The sequence below is a fragment of the Rosa chinensis genome, chromosome 5 (assembly GCF_002994745.2).
Source record: "Rosa chinensis cultivar Old Blush chromosome 5, RchiOBHm-V2, whole genome shotgun sequence".
Taxonomy (NCBI): domain Eukaryota; kingdom Viridiplantae; phylum Streptophyta; class Magnoliopsida; order Rosales; family Rosaceae; genus Rosa; species Rosa chinensis.
The window spans coordinates 8,419,833-8,425,320 of NC_037092.1; the positions used below are offsets into that span (position 1 = coordinate 8,419,833).

General features: G+C 40.3%; 1 pseudogene; it reads right to left on the minus strand.

The window, feature by feature from the left end:
* Positions 1-2,823: 2,823 nt before the first annotated feature.
* On the minus strand, positions 2,824-5,235 carry LOC112203058 (annotated as a pseudogene).
* Positions 5,236-5,488: the final 253 nt, after the last annotated feature.

Consider the following 5,488-nt stretch of genomic DNA (forward strand, 5'->3'; position numbering starts at 1 on the left):
TGTTTTGGGATGAAGGGTGTTGATGGTGTCATGGATATGTGTGGAAAACACGTTAGAGGGTACAGAGAAGAATTTTTGGATTGAGTTCAAGGGTATGAACAAATCTTGGGGGTAGTACAGTTGAAGCTGATGAGTGAACTAAAGGTTAAGGATGAAACAGTCGCAGGAGAGAAACTGGGTATTGGGGAAAGCATGATTTTGTTCTTCTTGGCAAATTGACTATTAGTGATCTCCATGGTCAGGACTGAAGAGCAGAGAGAGAGCTTGGCATTAAAAAAAAAAGTGTAAAGGAGCAAGGAAGTGAAAAGGTTGTATGTAAATTTAGGGGAATTTTATACCTGTGTTTGGGAGGATTAGCAAGGTGAATTGTGTGAATTTGTTTTGCTTAGTCCAGTCGGTTTTGCTTTGCTAAGCTACCCAGGTTAATTAACAAAGTTTTTTTTTATTTTATTAACGTAATAACTTCATTCATTCAAACTGCAATTACACCGAATCACAGCACCCACCAGGGTTTACACCAAAGAACAAACAACTAAAGACTAACACCACACTCCTCACTCCAACAAAAAGAGAATGCCGCGTCAATGGATTCAACAACCAAGATCGAATTGAGCCGCTGCTCGCGCAAATTAGACCTAAATAAGTAGCAATTACTAGAATAGGAACAAACCAATAGAATACTATTGGGCGGGCCATCCCATAATCTCCCTTTCTCCTCAACACAGGCTAATAATGAAAACCCAGCACACAGACCGGGTAGGACTGGATCCTGATGACAACGAGCCAGCAACCCAAATCGATCCGAACACCGGAATCCACGACGACAACCGTAACTCCATAGAGTATAGACTTATTCGACAACTGACAAACAAAAGCAACTAAATTGGCCTGAAGCTCGACCAGATCTTGAATATATATATATATATATTGCAGCCACCGCCCAAGTGCAGTCTGCCTACCTGGGCGTTGGCCACCTAGGCCGCCTTGGAGGCTGCCCAATCCTAACCCGCCCAACTCCAGCGATTTTCCATTACTCGCGGCGGAGACTCACCACCCAACCCCTAGGCGGCCGAGTTTTAGAACACTGATTTCAACAAAAACATTTGATATTCAATGTTTTTCTTAGTTGGTTTACATAAAGATTCTACTATGTAATATTTTTAAGATCAATCATATTAATTATTGGGTTTTTGTCCATTTACCTTATTTCTAGATATTTTTTTCCGACTTATCCCATTAAGTTTTTTTAATTCTCTCTTACCCAAAACACTCTAAGGAGGTCTTTCCTAATACCCCATTAAGATTTTTTGTTGTTTTTTTTTTTAATACCATTTTACCCTTACCCCTTTGTTACTTAGAGAGAGAGAGAGAGAGAGAAAATGGAAGAGAAAGAAACCATAGGAGACTTCGCCGGAGCCCGATCATCAGCCGCCGGATTCCAGCCAACTTTCGCTGGAATCCGGTCACCGGCCGCCGCCCACCGGACTTTTCTAAAAACCTTACCGGAAAGGTTTATTACCCCCAATAGACATCTATTACCCCCCAATAGAGGGGCAATAGACCTCTGTTGCCCCCCAATAGACGTCTATTACCCCAATACTGCCCCCCAATAGACGTCTATCAGTCATGTATTACCCCCCAATAGACGTCTATTGCCCTCCAATAAAACTTTCAATCACCAAAATGGAAACTAATCTCCTTACATTTATACAAATAAAACTTTAATTAAAGAAAAAGAACGAGAAGATTACATCAATTCAAAACGTCTATTGCCCCCAATAGATGTCTATTGCCCCCAATAGACGTCTATTGGACTCCAATAGACCTTTAACAAACCTCTATTGCCCCAATAGAACCTTTTTTTTTTTTTCATTTTTCTTTCATTCTGGGCTTATGCCCCCATTAATTTTACCAAAAAAAAAACAAAAAGTGAGACAACAATGAACAGTCACAGTGAATTTTCTATGATAACCTCATCCACACCAACACCATCACCAGCCATGCATTCAGAAGGTCCAGCCCGGCCTTGCCCACCTTCTCGACGATGAAGAGTCTGACTCCTTCAAAAGGTTCAGCCCGACTGCGGAAAGTCCGAGATTCTCGGCTAAGAGGACTGTCGGCTTGGCGTCAAGCCTGGCCGCGGAGAGTACGATGACAGCTATGGTGGCAGAGCTAGGTGGCCATGGGGAGAGAGAGAGCCGACGTGGTGGGCAAGTGTCCCGCGAGGAGAACGAAGAGGATGACGCTGCAGGACCACGTGTCGGCCTTGGATCTGTCGCACCAGACTCGGTACAGAACCTCAGGAGCAGTGTACGCTGGCGTCCCACAAGCCATGTGGAGGAGGCCATCCTTGAGCTGCTCCGGCAGGTCAGAGGGTCCGAAATCAGAGACCATAGACGTACGTTTCCAGTGCCTTCGAGGAGGAGGCCGTGCGGTGGGTTACTGAGCCTTCAACGAGAGAGAGAGAGAGAGAGAGAGAGAGAGAGAGAGAGAGAGAGAGAGAGAGAGAGAGAGAGAGAGAGAGAGAGAGAGAGAGAGAGAGAGAGAGAGAGAGAGAGAGAGAGAGAGAGAGAGAGAGAGAGAGAGATTGATGTTGATGGCAGTCATTGTAACTCTTTAATTGGTTTAAGGGCGAAATGGTCATTTCATGTTAAATTGTGTATGTGGAAATAAAAATCTGTTACTGGGGTAAGTGGGATAATTTTTCCTTATTCTGGTGCTTTGGGTCAAGGACCCAATTGTTGCAATAACATATAACAATAATTCCCGCAGCAAAGCGCGGGCATCCATGCTAGTGTAAGACAATAACTAACTCAGAGCGCAAAGAAAAGTTGCCTTATTTGTATCTGATTGCAATTTTGCATGATTTCTAATAAGCAGATAATCTATGATTAATTTTTAGCTGAGCAAGGTGGCTGATGTCCATTGGATAAGTGTCTGCAGGATTAATAGCATTAGTGTATGATCTGATTGCAGTGATTCGGTTCGCGGCTTCTGTAGGGTGGAATCCGTCCCAAAACACATACTCATTCCTATTCTTGCATGGAATTTGGTGAAGTTTACATTGGCCAACTTCATTTAACGTACAACACCCAACGTTCGAAACCTTGAATCCTGCAAACAAAATAAAAATTCACTTTTACATATCTTGTGATGAAACCATGGCATATTAGAAATAGAGTACGAAATATTTCAAATGAAATAGTAAAACATATTATGTTGTCATAATAAATTCAAACCATTGATTGGATCTATGAACACTCAAGCTTATTTTCATGGTTTGACTGCATAATATGTCAGACTACGTACCAGCAGCTGCAGGATTTCCAGAACCCAGTTCAAAGCTGTTAATATAGATGAATTTGGCATCTGTTAAATTTTTGTTGCCTTTGGTTAAATTGTTGAGCTGCAAGGTTCATTATGTCTACACATGCAGACCCATTTTTGCGGGCAGAAATTGCAGTTGGGGTGCAGCCTATTAGTCCCACTCCAACCAAAACCACCTTCCTTGCTCCATAATTGTACAACTTCTACATAAACACAATAAGAACCAAAGAATTTTTTCAAAATTGGTTGTTAATTTAATTGTAGTCAATGACATGTATTAAGGTACGTAAATGTATTTACCTTTATTGCTGTTTAATTACATAATTACTACTTACCTTTATTCGCTCAGAATATTGTTTGATAAGAGCTTCAGCATACTGCTCAGTGGTAAACTTTTTACTGGAGTCATAGTACTGAGGCAAAAAGTAATTGTTGATGTAGTCATTACTGCCCATTCCAACTGAATATAAGCACTCGCTCAAGTGTTTTTTGGCCAACCACTGTTTTACACCTGAATGTAAGGACCTGTTTACGTTGTTTTTAGCCCTCTTCTCTCCACGTATGTCAGCTATCCGGGAGATTGTAATCTCGTGATTCTTTAACTGTCCGTCCATGCTGATTGTTGCACCCTGCAAAGTAAGAACAACTAAGATATATATCTGGACACTTCAAAGTGTGCCAAATGCAGATTTCATGGAGAATTGAGTATTAAGTACCAATTGCCTCCCACTTTCTTCGCGAATTCCTGCTGCACCAGAAGCATAGTTCAGTCCTTTGAGTATGTCAGAGCTATTAAGCAAGACAGATGGTGGAATTAATGTAGTTGTCAAAACCCAGAAGTTGAGCTGTAATTAGAAAATTTCATTAGCATATACAAGTGTTATATTTGTTTTTATTGCACAACTACTAAAGTAATCCAAAAGCTTAAGTCAGAGATAGTGGGTGCACAATCAAGCATAAGTCTTAATATGTACTGCTAAACCCCTAAAGCTTAAGCTACGTACATATATGGCATGGCCTATAGGTGCATCCCCTTTCTACATGAAATTAGTGGAAATAAGTTCTAAATGGGATTTGAGGTTTTGAACCATGGTCTTTTAAACTATGATACCATGTTAATTAGAAGGATTAATGCTTAAACGACACGTAGATAAATAATGCCAACATGCTTAGCAGAAAAAAGGGTCCCATAATGTAGGAGAAGATAATGTCATTTATGTACTCTTTTAGAGAGCACAAAGCAAACTTCACCACCAATTCAGACAATTAAATTGGGAATATTAGCTATAGAAATGATTAGAATCACAGCAACTCAAAATTAAGTCTGTAACGTCCTGCATGTATATAAATAACTGTAGAATTGAAAATGAGGGCAATTAAAGAAGAGGTGCATAAGCGTAACACCACATGTGATCAAGTTGCTAAGAGCCTCCAGGTGTCAAACCCCACACCTGAATTCGAATCCCACCATGCTGATTCCTTACATCTGGGTTTGAATCTCGCCGATGCTGATTGAAATTAAATTCAATCTATTCTTGATGGGAGGGGGGAACTAGGAAGCGTTATGATATGACACCCTGTTATGGATTAGTTTAAGGATCTAAAAATTTTTGAGGATATCATGTGATCTCGATAAAAAAAAAAGTGCATACATAATATATCAATGGTGGTTCGACCGTTGGTAAATCTTCCAGTTGCGCCACCGGCGAAGTCGATACCATACGGTGTGTAGTTGACTTTAGCCAAAGAATCAAGCAAGTTGTTGTTGCCATTGTCAGCGAGCGAGTCTCCAAAAATGAAGAAACAAGGTACTTTTGGCACTCCATTAACACAAGAAGAATGTTGTTGCATGTTTATGACCAAAGATAAAGCAATTACCGCAGCCACTGGTTTCACCTGAAAAGCCATTTCAATAACAAAACGAAAATAGAAATCCTCAGTTTAGACTTATGTAAAGCATATAATCAATTATGATTAAGAAGCTGATGGCAGAGAATGAAAGCCGATCGAGGTGGGCATTTTATAGGCTATGAAATGATGAAGAATTTGTCATTAGCTCGTTTAGGCAAAACATACGTTTCATATTTTTTTTGGTGAAGAAGAATAATAGTTATTTCAACGAAGGGTTGCTCTCCAAACTGTGATACTATTTATATTTATA